The sequence below is a fragment of the Canis aureus genome, chromosome 34 (assembly GCF_053574225.1).
Source record: "Canis aureus isolate CA01 chromosome 34, VMU_Caureus_v.1.0, whole genome shotgun sequence".
Lineage (NCBI taxonomy): Eukaryota > Metazoa > Chordata > Mammalia > Carnivora > Canidae > Canis > Canis aureus.
Genome location: NC_135644.1, coordinates 26,554,095 through 26,567,863, shown reverse-complemented (window position 1 = coordinate 26,567,863; position 13,769 = coordinate 26,554,095). Strand labels below are relative to the sequence as shown.

At 43.0% G+C, this 13,769-nt stretch overlaps 2 protein-coding genes across 21 annotated transcripts in view; one reads left to right on the top strand and one right to left on the bottom strand.

Moving 5' to 3' along the window:
• Nucleotides 1–11,758, bottom strand: part of CCDC148 (coiled-coil domain containing 148) — a 281,532-nt gene extending 269,774 nt beyond the window's left edge. For 5 of the 7 annotated variants that reach the window (XR_013371898.1, XR_013371901.1, XR_013371900.1 and 2 more), the window contains exon 1: nt 11,488–11,757. The gene's annotated coding sequence lies outside the window, so the exon portion shown is untranslated. Of the gene's footprint in view, nt 1–11,487 lie in introns of all 7 variants that reach the window. The other 2 variants (XR_013371894.1, XR_013371892.1) reach the window with 1 other exon arrangement.
• A 378-nt stretch (nt 11,759–12,136) lies between these two features.
• The window catches only part of PKP4 (plakophilin 4), a 233,909-nt gene continuing 232,276 nt past the window's right edge, over nt 12,137–13,769 (top strand). For 12 of the 14 annotated variants that reach the window (XR_013371512.1, XM_077883080.1, XM_077883078.1 and 9 more), the window contains exon 1: nt 12,137–12,290. The gene's annotated coding sequence lies outside the window, so the exon portion shown is untranslated. Of the gene's footprint in view, nt 12,291–13,143; nt 13,256–13,769 lie in introns of those variants that run through there. The other 2 variants (XM_077883072.1, XM_077883073.1) reach the window with 2 other exon arrangements.

The following is a 13,769-nucleotide window of genomic DNA, read 5'->3' as shown; positions in this document are numbered from 1 at the left end:
AAGCCTATGAGAAAATTGCTTATAGTAGCTTCCTAAGAGGGAGATTAATGAGTTAATAAAATGCCAGTGGTTGTTATCCATGGCATTTCAGACACGATAATTGATTAAAAACCTTTTTTACCTATTGAGAAATAGAGGGAAGAAAGCTAAAAGGAAAGGTGAAGTAAAGGAGAAATGAGGAAAATTTTTCTTATATAATCTCTTAGATACCAAAGACCCTGGTATTTATAGTACAGTACTATATGCATACTAAAAGCCAGTAAGATTAAATATTTCACATTTTTTTAAGTTTAAAAGTTAATGAGTAATGTTTGTGAGAATGGAGAAGTATATTATGAGTCATTGTCACTAATATGGGGCAGTCAGTGGAAAAATTAATGAGTTTTCCAGAGCCAAATAGTAAATCATTGAAAGCCTAGTGTTTTGAAATCAGGTTTTCTATTGACTGTAGAAATGAATTAATTCGGGTGTGGGTGGAATTTTTTTCTTATCTCAAATTCTCTACTTTATGGCAATTTCCTTGCCTTCTTTCCACTATATTTTGTTATATATGTCTCACTTTCACATCATTTGGCTATGTCAAAAGAATAATCTTCTCAGTACCACTTGGGACTTCATTGATCTCTCTCAAGTTGGATCACAGTTATGATTAGGGACTCTGATGATGTTAGAAATTCAAATGTGACTTGTTAGAGGTAAATGATCTAACTGATCTTCAAGACAAAGAGAACACTGAAAAGTTAGAGTGCAGTCTTCGAAAGATTTATTTCTACCACTTGAGGTAGATAGAAGAGAAAAACAAAAACTGATAGAAACAAACCTAACAAAAGGGAAAAACAGTCTCAATCACATACGTCTATTACTAAATGTAATTATAAATTGTTTAAATGTCATACTGTGTTAATATTATATAAATTATAAAACACAAATATAGGACACTCCATAAGTACAAAAAAGATGTATTAAATATATAGTATGATTTTTTTAATGATTTATTTATTTGAGGTGGGGAAGGGCAGCGGGAGAGGGGGAAACCAGCATGGCGCTGAACATGGGGCTAACTACAGGGCTGGATCTCACAACTCTGAATCATGACCCCAGTTGAAACCAAGAGTCAAATGCTCAACCCACTGAGTCACTACTCAGGGGCCCCTATAGTATTGATAATTTAAATAAAATTTTTTATTTTTTTTATTTTTTTTAAATTTTTTATTTATTTATGATAGTCACAGAGAGAGAGAGAGAGGCAGAGACACAGGCAGAGGGAGAAGCAGGCTCCATGCACCGGGAGCTTGATGTGGGATTCGATCCCGGGTCTCCAGGATCGTGCCCTGGGCCAAAGGCAGGCGCCAAACCGCTGCACCACCCAGGGATCCCCTAAATAAAATTTTTTAAAGGTTTATTTATTTATTTATGATAGACATAAGGAGAGAGGCAGAGACATAGGAGGAGAGAGAAGCAGGCTCCATGCTGGGAGCCCGACGTGGGACTCGATCCTGGGACTCCAGGATCGCACCCTGGGCCAAAGGCAGGCACTAAACCACTGAGCCACCCAGGGATCCCCAATTTAAATAAATTTTAATGACACTTTTTTGATGGAAAATACTGCATTACCTTGAAAATCCTGGTTTCATACCCAGTCATGGAAGGATTCAAGTTTAAAATCAGCTTATTCCCATATTTGGCTGTAAGGGCTATAAAAGCTAAAATAGATACCACAAAAAGATATGGAAGAAATACAAAGTTGGCTTCATGTACTCAATTATGACACTCAAATTTCAACTCCAACCAAGAGTTATAGTAAGGTTGTAATTTAGCCTTTTTCTCTAACAAATTTCTGACTTCCCTATCAATCAGTTTTCCCTGAAAGTTTTTTTGTTTTCTTTAATGTTTAACAAATAGCATCTCAATCCACTGAAATGCTATTTGGAAAATTTTCAATCATGTTAGAAAATTGTTTCCAAATTTACTAAGTATTCATATATGAGAGTTTTAATATTATATGCTTTTATCACTTTTGAAGTTTTTGTTTGTAATAGCTTTATTGAGACATAATTTACATTCCATGAAGATACATGCATTATAAGCATACAATGTGATTATTTTTAATAAATGTATAATTGTGCAACCATCACCACCATTCAGTTCTAGAGTATTTCCATCACATGAAAATCTTCCGTCATAGCCACTTGCATTCAATCTACACATCCAGCTCAATGCAATCACTAATTTGCTTTTCATCTCTACATTTTTTTTCCTTTTTGGAAGTGTCATACAAATGGTATCATGTAATATGTGGCCTGGGGGTGCCTGGGTAGCTCAATCTGACTCTTGGTCTTGGCTCAAGTCATGATCTCAGGGCTGTGAGATCGAGCCCCTGGTCAGGTGGGGTGCTCAGCCCCCAGAGTCTGCTTGAGATTCCTTAGCCTCTTCCCTCTCCCTCTGCTCCTCCCTCCAATCAAGCTCTGTCTCTAAGATAAATAAATAAATAAATAAAATCATGTAGCCTTTTGTGGCTCTTTCTTTTTGGCATTATATACTGCATGTTTATCCATGTTGTAGAAAGAGTCAATAGTTCATTATTTTTGTTGTTGAATAGTATTCCATTGTGCCACGTTTTATCTGACCATTAATTGATAGACATTTTGATTATTTTGGGGTTTTTTTTGGTTACTATAAATATACTGATATTATGATGCAAACATCTTTGTGTGGACATGTGTTTTTATTTCTTCAGTAGAAATCTAGAAGAAGAATTACTGAGTTATATGGTAAGTTTATACTCATATTTTATTTTATTTTATTTTTTTTTTTTTTTATACTCATATTTTAAAGAAACTGTTAAATGATTTTTCAGAGTGGGTATATCAATCAGCAATTTATGATAGTTCTAGTATTCCACATCCTTGCCATCACTTAGTATTATCAATCTTTTTTTTTTAAAGATTTTATTTATTTATGAATGAGAGAGAGAGAGAGGCAGAGACACAGGCAGAGGGAGAAGCAGGCTCCATGCAGGGAGCCTGATGTGGGACTTGATCCCGGGTCTCCAGGATCAGGCCCTGGGCTGAAGGTGGTGCTAAACCACTGAGCCACCTGGGCTGCCCTGTATTAATCAATCTTTACCTTATACCCATTCTAGTGGTTGTGTAGTTATATTGTGGTTTTAATGTCCATTTCCCTTATGATTAATTATGTTGAATATCTTTTCTTGTGATGATTAACCATTTGCATAACATTTTGGTGAAATGTCTATCCAAATATTTTGCACATTTTAAAATGGAGTTCTTTGCCTTCTTACTTTTGATGTTTAGAAATTCAATATATATTCTAGATAAAAGTCCTTCCTCAGATTATGATTGGAAAATATTCTTTCCCCAGGCACCTGGCTGGCTCAGTTGGAAGGTATGTGACTCCTGTTCTTAGGGTCGAGTTTGAGACTGATATTGGGTGTAGAGATTATAAATAAACAAACAAACAAACAAACAAACAAATAAATAAATAAATGTAGAAACTTAAAAAAATATTTTGAAAGACAAAACTTTTATTTAAAAAAAAACCCTTATTTTTATTTAAGTCCAATTTATCAATTTCCTCCCTTATGGATCATGATGTGGTATCGTAGCCAAGAAATTTTTGTCTGAAGCAAGTTACAGAAATCTTGTACTATGTTTTCTTCTAGAAGTGTCAAAATTTTATTAAGATTTTATTTTTAAATTATGTCTAAACCCAACATGAGGCTTGAACCCATGACTCAGAGATCAAGAGACCTAGCTCTTCCAATGGGGAGCTAGCCAGGCACCCCAGAAGTCTTATGGTTTTAGTTTTTAGGTCTATGATGCATAATGAGTTAATCTTTCTGTGTGTTGTAAGGTAAGAGGATAAATTCATTATTTTGCATATGGATGGATGTCAAATGTATTTCTTGAAGAGACAGCCCATTCCCTATTGAACTACCTTGGCATTTTTTTTTTTTTTTTAGATTTTATTTATTTATTTATGAGAGACACACAGAGACAGAGAGGCAAAGACAGAGGCAGAGGCAGAAGCAGGCTCCATGCAGGAAGCCCGATGTGGGACCCAATCCTGGGTCTCCAGGATCACGCCCCAGGCTGAAGGCAGCACCAAACCACTGAACCACTGGGGCTGCCCTACCTTGGCATCTTTAATGGAAATCAATTGACCATAAATGTAAGGACTTATTTCTGTACCTTCTATTCTATTTCATTGATCTACATGGCTATAATTATGCCAATACTAGTTAATAAATTTTGAAATTGGATATTGTAATTCTTCATACTCTGTTGGGTTTTGTTTCTTTCTTTTTTGATATTCTTGTTTCTATGTATGTGCTTCTTAAAGATTTTATTTATTTGACAGAAAGAGTACAAACAGGGAAAGCAGCAGAGGGAGAGGAAGAAGCAGACTCCCCGCTGAGCAGTGAGCCCAAAGCAGGGCTAGATCCCAGGATCTCAGAATCATGAACTGAGCCTTAGGTAGACACTTAAATCTCTGTATGTGCATTTAGGACTGGCTTCTCGATTTCTACATAAAGTGTTTGTTTGGATTTTGTAGACAACTAATCCAGGGATCACACTGAATCTACAGGTCAGAGTTCTTATACTTTTCTAAAATATATTCCTAAGTATCATATTCTTTCTCATGTCATTATTAATGGAATTGTTTTCTCAAGTTTATTTTTAAATTGCTAATTTCTAGTATATAAAAATGCAACTGATTTTTACATAGTGATCTTACATCTTGTGACCTTGTTACATTCATTACTTCTAGCATTATTTTTATTGTATATTCTTCAGACTTTTCTATGTATACAATCATGTCATCTGTAAATATAGCTTTAAATTTCCCTTTCCAGTTTATATGCCTTTAATTTTTCTTTCCTTATTATAATGGCTAACCTCTAGAACAATGTCAAATAAAAAAGATAAGAGTATATATCATTTTATTCTCAATCTTAATGGAAAATATTCAGTATTTTACCATAAATGTGGTGATAGCTGCAGGTTTTTCATAGATGCACTCCATTACATCAAGGAAGTGCCCCTCTATAGCTATTTCGTGGGACATCTATATCATGAATGGTGTTGTATCTTGTCAATTGCCTTTTCTTCATCTATTTTCATCATTTTTCCTTATTTTTAAAAGCTATTAAATAACAGAAAAAATATGGCATTTCTTGATTTGTGGTTCCTGACAAGATAATGTACCAGCCAGTGCTGTTGACTTGTCCACCTAGGCCAGTCCAAGATGCACAGAAGTTGTAACCAGCTGTGTGGAAGCCCTGTGATGAGTTAGCTGACCTGGTATGTAAAAGAAACAGGGGTCTAGGAATGGGAAGGGTCAGGTGCCAGGGTGGGAGGATGGGCTATATAAGGAGTGCTCTTATGTGTGATTTATGTTCTCTCTCCTACTATTCTAATCAGCTTAATGCCACCTTTATGAAGCAGACAGTTCTGGAGTTAAGAAACTAATGAAGTTATATTTTCACAGAATTTATCTAAGGAAAATAACTTCAAATCTAGTACTTTACACAACATTTTGGTATGATGACATTTGATGTCCCAGGGTTGGCACTGAGTCTAGAGTATACTTTACAAATGGAGACTATTGACTTTTCAAGTGCCCTGCATCTGACAGCCTTCTTTTGCTTTGGGCTTCACTCTAAGTTGGCAGCTATATGGATTCTATCAGTAATTACTTCTAACATAGATCCATTAATGAGGACTGTCACCTTAATTTTTGACAGATCATTTTGCTTAGTATAGAATTCTTGATTCATAGATTTTTTTTTTCTTTCAGCACTTCAAATCTGTTCTTCCATTGTTTTCTGGCTAATTTGTTTCTGATGAGAAGTCACCTGTTAATTTTATTGTGGTTTCCTTATATTATAATGAGTCATTATTCTCTTATTGCTTTAAAATTTCCTTGTCTTTGTCTTCTAATGTCTTGTCTTTGTCATGTTTTCATGTTTGATGATGATATATCTAGTTTTGGTTCTTATGTTTATTCCACTCCGGACTGAGTTTCATTGATCTCTACATTAAATTTTTTTATACAATTCAGGAAGTGTTAGAAGTTGCTGCTTCTTCAAATATTTTTAATATATCCTTCTATTCCTCTTTTCTTTTTTTTTTAATTTTTATTTATTTATGATAGTCACAGAGAGAGAGAGAGAGAGGCAGAGACATAGGCAGAGGGAGAAGCAGGCTCCATGCCCCAGGAGCCCAATGTGGGATTCGATCCCAGGTCTCCAGGATTGCACCCTGGGCCAAGGGCAGGCACTAAACCACTGCGCCACCCAGGGATTCCCTATTCCTCTTTTCTTTGTGTACTCCTAGCTATCTCAAGTTTCTGGGGCTCTGTTCATTTTTCTTCAAACTTTTTTTTCTTTCTGTTCCCCAGATTGGATAGTTTCCATTTCTTTTTTATCATTTCTACTTCTTTATTGAGAGTCTCTATTTGTCGAGTCATTTTACCTTAAGGTTTTTAAATATATTTATGGTAGCTGTTTTGGATTAGTTGTCTATAAAATCCAATGAGTGGGACCACTCAGCACGTCCATTGGCTACTTATTCTTCTGAATTTGGGATATGCTTTCCTGTTTTTTTGTTTTGTTTTTTGTTTTGCAAGTCTCAAAATTTTTGGTTGAAAACTGAATTTTAGCTAAATATTATTGCAATATTGGATCATGTCTAGTTTTCCTCCTGAAAGTTTTTTTTTTTTAATTGCTAGAAATTAGGCTTTAGGATTTGTTTCTTCTGAGCTGTGGGGCACTGATATCTCCGGTAAATTTTCCTATCCCATTTTTATTTTTAAACCTAATTTCTAAAAAGTTAATATACATATATATAATAAATATAAATTCTAATATTTTCTTCCTACACCAGTGGCATGGAAAATGATTCTACCTTGAAAAAGCAATCATATTGCTCATCTTCTTAAAGTTCTTCTCTTGCTCCCAATTTCACAGGAAGAGAACTAAGTTGAAGAATAAAAGGCTTTGATTGGGGAGTGGGGAGGAATAGACACCACACTAAATAAAGCTCTTTTACTCAAATGAGACTGGCAATACTTGGAACTAGACAGATCATTCATTTTTTTATAGCTTGACAGTTTTAGACTGTTACTCTTCATAGTTCAATAAGAGGTCATAATACGTGCTCTGTTTTCTTGTCATATACTATATTATTGTCATGAAACCTTATTATAAGAAACAGAGCCTCACTAAAGGCAAAACAGGAAAAGTATGTATTGGGGTGACTATAACAAACAGCTCATGGAATACTAAAAAATGAAGTGTATTCTGGCTTTGTGAGGAGAATAGGAAAAACATCAGGGCCATGGCAGCAGTTCTCTCTGGCTCACTTGTTCTCTCAATTCTCAATTTCTAGGAGATGAATCTGATTGGCAGTATTATAGGTTATGGTCAATGGTCTGCAATGAATTGGTTAATTTTGAGTCAGGTCTCCCCTAGTTAATACAATGGCCAGATGCTAGGTCTGAAGCTTGCAGGGCTGCATACTTCAAGTGTTTTGTATATGGGTACTTGGAAACATGTCTATTACACTCACCAGATGTTGGATGCCCTTATGATGTTATAAAGTTGTTACATTCTCATGACTCCACCGTGTTCCAAAAAACAGAGCAAATGGATGCTTTAGATGAAAAGAACAAAGCACAGAATTTTAACTCTGAATATGATAACTTTATGCCAAAGCACATACAGCCGGTCCTTCTCACATTGGTCCCTCACTCATAGAGGTGTAGGGATAGGTCCTCTTAGATGTAAGATCTAACTAAGGCTTTTCTCTCTTGGGAGGCTGCATGGCGGAAACCTATACTCTGCTCTGCCATATGTTATCTCAATTTTCTACTTTGATATTCTAGTCTCGTCTTTTTGTAAGTACTTCTCAACATCACTGATTCTATGCTTTCAAACTTAGAAGTCAAATTCTTCCAAGGACTAAAAAAGGATTAATGAGTGTTGGCCTTTCTTAGTAGAGGAGACAGTTTAGTAGTCCAAGGCACTATGGAGGATACAGTCATGACTATTCATGTATCCTACCTTCAAGGAGAGAAGGCTCACACAAATGACTACACCATAGGGTAGAGAGTATTAAATGCCACCCTCTCCAGAGGTGTGGGTAAGGTCGGGAAATTTTCAGAAAAAGCTTCAGAGGTAACTATTGGGCTGTGCCTCTATTCAGAGAATGGTCTGGAGGTGGGACACAGGCCGGGAACTCTGATCAGAACGATTATTAAGCTTTAGCAGCCATTCTCAGGACCAGTTTATTCCAGGGCTCTCTTTCCCTCACTTGCCACCAGCTTTTGTTTTAACATTCCTTTTTAAAACAAACAAAATGGGCAGTCCTGGTGGCTCAGGGGTTTAGCGCCCCCTTCAGCCCAGGGTGTGATCCTGAAGACCCAGGATCGAGTCCCACGTTGGGCTCCCTGCATGGAGCCTGCTTTGTCTCTGCCTCTCTCTCTCTGTGTCTCTCATGAATACATAAAATAAAATCTTTAAGAAAAATTAAAAATAAAAACAAACAAAAAAAGCAACTATCAATTAGTGTGTTTTTTGGAATTCTTGTATTCTCCCACCTTCTCCATAGGCTTCTAAGAATGAGAAAGGAGGCAGTGTTTCTGCTCTCCCCCTTTTCCTTGTGGCCTCTGCTATTATTTTTCAGGAATACTAATCATTATGAATTATTATGAAAACGACAAACATTGGAACATTACAAAGCATTCATAATCATGAAAGGTTCTGATCGCCTTCTTTCTAAGATGGTAACCAAAAAAAACATCCCTTTGACTTCTGCTGTTTACTTCTGTTCTAGAAGGTGGTGCTCACCAAAATTTGTAAGTCTTTTGAACTTTGCCCTAGGTCCCACAATCAGCCTCAGCAGAGCCCCCACTTCCGATGTCTACTTCTCAGAGTTAGACCCACCTACCAAGGTGGTAGGATAGCAGGTTATATGCTTCCTCTTCTCAGGTTGTTCATTTGCATTTATATGGAACCTCAGAGTGGGAGACAATGGTTTCTACCCATCACTGGAAATCTGGAATTAAGGCATTGCAATTTGCAAATAAAAGGCCCTTTTGTAGGAGAGAACTTTACTAGTAAAATGAGTTAGGATTTTGAGGAGACAGTGCACAACAACCTTCAGAATTTTTTTATTGAAGGTTACAAAATAAAAGCCTTAAGAAATTCCTTCCAGGCTCTTTTTTGGTGTAAAGAGAAGCCAAAAGATAGAGAGGGAGGTAGACTGGAAGGAGTGTGGTTTCACAAAGGGTCAGATATATGTCTCCCATCCAACTTCTAACCAGGCCCAACCCTGCTTAGCTTCCAAGATCAGTCGAGATCAGGCACGTTCAGGGTGGTATGGCGGTAGACAGGGCCAGATATATGTAAGGAAGGTGTAGAGAAAAAAAATTTTGAGAAGAAAATAACATATAATCTAAGAGAGAAATTATAATCAATGGAGGGGAATCCTGAGGTGGGAACATGGCCCACGTTTAGGAGTAGAAATGGAGTATGAGTTTAGAACAGAGAGTGGCACCCCTCCTCGATCAGGACTGAAGTAAGTGATCAGGTGTAAAAACTGAGACAGGTTTAGGAAAGTTAAATAGAGAAACCTCATGATGGATGCCTCCATCAAGTACGTGGCAAGATCATTTCCAGAACTAGAAGAAGACAAAGTACAGTGGGGGCTGGAAGAGAGCAGAACTAGGACAGGTTTGGGAGAAGTGCCCTGGATAATCACCCTCCTGATGAGGAAAGGAATTTAGAGAATCAGTGAAGACCCAGCCAAGTCTGGATAGCATAGACTTATACTGGAACAAAGTGATTTCTTGGTCTTATCCAGGAATGCTTGTTAGTACAGGAGCAGGTTCAAAAGAAATCTTTCAGCTGTGTATAAGAATTACGAAAAATAATAATGATGATGTCAAATGGCAACATTTTAGGGGACTTTATTCATGGTAGATTCCAGTAACATTTTAATTATTATAAACATGAAATACACACTATCAAAATATTCATCACGCATGTGATCTGAGAAAAATACAAAAGGATCATTGGAGTAAAAAAGAATTAATTCTTGCTTTTTTCTTTCCATGCTAGCCTAAGGCAAGAATAAAGGAAATATCAGTGTTGTTCATTCCATTAGGCACATCTTCTATTCATTCAGTGTTATTAAATATTTTTTAAAAACAAATCCTTGGCATCTTCTTAGAACATTAAAAAATAAGTCATAAAAACTTGCATTTTACTTTTTCTGTTCTCCAAAAACAAACACACACACACAAAAGCCAGAAATGAAAAGCATGATGAGCAAACTTCCATGATGGCAAGACATGAGACAGGCACGCACTAAGGTCTCCGCTGCTTCCCTCCCAATTCTGGAAAGAGTTAGGAGGATTTCTGTATAGGATCACCAACAAAGTTTAAATTTTACTACAAATTCTAAGAGATGTTTTTCCAATCAATGCACCATATTAACAAGTCTTACCTATTTTTGTAATTTTCAATTATAGTAAGACAAAAACTAATAGCAAAGCATATTATTCAACTTAAAATTCAGGACAGTGGTTAGACATAATGTAGCTTGCACACACATTCATTTGTTTCTCACAATAAATATTTATAATTTCCAAAATCCTATCAGCTTTTTCACAAAATATGGTCCCTCTAACTTGAGGGGTGGTAGCACAAACATGGTCTTCTTATGTCTTACTGACATGCCAAAATCACCAAAATGAGGAACTTAAGAATGTCAGTGGCTACATGACAGAGCAGTATCATGCTTAAAGCCTAATATTTTCACGTCGAGTCACCTGAATAGCCAGTATCTAAATATGAAAGTTGTTTACATGAAACAACTGTTTTGACAAACTAGCACAAAGTGACTAAATGAAAGCAAAGAACTTGTGATTAAAGCTCAAGATCTTTCTGTGTACTGATTGCACGTCTCAGTTCACTTAACAAATTCGAGGTAAACTGGAAAATACCCAGAAAACAGCATCTATCAACTGTAATCTATTCCCTCCGCTCTCTGAGATCATCAAAAGGCATGGAGAACTGACTTTGTCACCTGTCTTTCCCCACCCTGTAGACTCTTAGGGGAAAGAGCGTGCACCTGCCAGGCTCCCGGAGCAGAATGTACACACAGGTGGGTCTTTAATAAATATCCTTCCATGGAGAGATTAGAGGTTTGCTTGGAGAAGCGGGGAACACGCTATCTTACGTGACGACTCACTGTCAGCCTGCTTCCTTGCCAAAATATCATTCAAAGGAAATCTTGTTTGAGTCTCCTTCAGGTAGGGCTTTAAGTTTTTAGACCCAACATTTTGAGGCAAGGTCTGCCTCAGGGACAGAGGGGTGCTTGGATGCAGACCAAGTAGAATTCAGGTGGGTCAGTGACGTCAGGAAGAAGCAGCGAGTTAATGGGTAGGGTGCAAACTCACCTGGAGTAGCCGAAGCTGCACACAGGTCAAAGGTCAAAGGTCAAAGTCTCGGGGGCTCCCGGAGGCAAGACGAGCGAAATGCCCACTCCTAGGCTCTCCAGGGTTCCTACAAAGGCTCAGCGGTCGCCGCCTTGGAGGTGAGGCGAGGAACGAACCCTACGTGCACAGCTGGGCTTGACAGGAAGCCGAAGCCCCAGCTGCCTCGGGTTCCCGAGCCTGCTCCCGGGAACCCACGCACCTCCTCCCTGCGCCCCCGCCCGCCCCCAAACCCCAGGCACCTTCAGCCTCCCTCCCCGCCTGCTTCGGGCCCTCTCGCTCTTAACAGCATCGGTCTCTATGGCGACCTGAAACCGCGGCTCTCATTGGCCCGTTCAACGTGAGGGCCGGGCCAATGGGGAGGGCCGGCCTGCTGCGCCCGGCCAATGGGCTGCGCGGGGGGGCGGGGCGGGGACGGCGGCGTGCTGACGTTCCCGGGAGCCCGGGGCGGGCTGGGCGCGCGCGCTGGCGGCCGGGCGGGCGGCGGCGGCGGCCTCTGGGCAGCAGAGGGGGCTCCGGCGCTGAGTCCGGGTCGACGCCGGCCGCGCAGGCGGCGCCATGGGCACCGGCTAGAGGGGCCCGCGGGCCGCCGCCGCCGCGGGGGTGGTGGGAGAGCCGCTCCGGGGGCGGGGGCGGGCGGGGGAGGGGGGGCGGGCCGCCGCTGGGCCGCGGCACTTTTCTAATTTCCTCGGGTGCCGCAGCGGCGACCCCTCGGCGCGGATGTCCCCGGGCCCGCGAGCGACGGCGGGCGCAGCCTAACCGGGAAAGTAAGTGTGCGGGTCCGGGGGGCGGGCTCGGGGGTGTGGGGGGGGCGGCGCGCCGCTCCGGGCCCCAGACCCAGACCCAGACCCAGACCCAGACCCCGGCCCCAGACCCCGGCGCCCGCGCCCGAGCCCAAGCCCGAGCCCGAGCCGGCCGTGCGGGGCGCGGGGGTCGGCGCCTCCCTCCCTCCCGCCGCTCGCTGCGTCCCAGCGCCCCGCGGCCGCCCGGCTTCCCCGCCCCGCCGCGTGCTCCTGCCCGCACTCGCCTGCCGGCGCCCCTCCCCCCGGCGGCGCACAAGTTTCCCCCGCATTGCTCTCCCCGGAGCCCCCCGCCCCGCGCCGGACGCCGCGCCGGAGCCCCCCGGACGGCTGCCCGCGGCGGGCCCGCGCCCCCAGCGCTCGGGGCGGCGCGTCGGGCCCTCCGGCCGCTCTCCTGCCTCCCACGCCCGGGCTGCCTGCCCCGGTTGCCTGCCCCGGTTGCCCCCGAGCCCCGCGCTCCCGCCGGGCTGCCCGCCGCCCTGGCCGGCGCGCCCCGCGCCCTCGGCGGCGCAGCCCCCGCTCCACCCGTCGCGGCCCCCAGCCCGGGGCTTCCCCGGTGCCGCCCTGCGCCTGCCAGGAGTTGAAGCGGAGCTGCGGCACCCCCAGCCCGGGCGGCTCCGGGGTCCCCCCCCCGCCCCCGGCCGGGAAGCGAGGGCTGGAGCGGCGGGGCCGGGATCGGCGCGGCTGAGTGCGACAGCGGCGGGCGCGGGCAGGGGAGGCGCCGCGGCCGCCCGGGGCGCAGCGATAGGCAGGTGTGTGTGTCCGGGGGAAGGGGGGGCGCGCAGCGGGCTCGTCGGCTGGCGACAGATTGTGCAGGAATGCGAGGAATGCACCAGGGGCATAGTCCGGGCGGCCCGCCGCCGCTGCACTAGCGCCTTCCCGGCCCGGCTCCCGCCGCGCAGCCCGAGGTCGCCGGAGCATCCTCGGAGCTGGTGAGCGAAGCTGCGCTCCCCCGCGCCCGGCTCCCCGCGCCTCGCTCCCCCGCTCCCCGCTCCCGGCTCCCGGCTCCCGGCTCCCCGCGCCTCGCTCCCCCGCTCCCCGCTCCCGGCTCCCGGCTCCCGGCTCCCCGCGCCTCGCTCCTCGCTCCCTGCGGCAGACGGCGGCGGAGGGGAAGCGCGGCGGCTGTGTCGGGCTTCCGCTAGCCTCTAGCCTGGGTTTTGCTGCATTGGTCTCCAGGACCGGGGTTTTGAGGCGGAGGGTGGTGTAGCCAAGGTTATTCATCATTGCACAAGGTTCTTGGCAAGTTTGGTTTGCAAGGTTTGAATAGAGCCTGGTTTTTACGAGGGTTTTTTGAAAGCCTGCAGGAAAGGTGCCCAAGGTTCTTGGAGTAGTGAGCTTGCAGCCAACGCATTTTAGCTCTAGCAAAAATGTCTGTTAATGCTCATGGGTAGGCATGTGTTGCAAGAGAACTCGAATGCATCACTTTGCTATCATAAGAATTGTAAT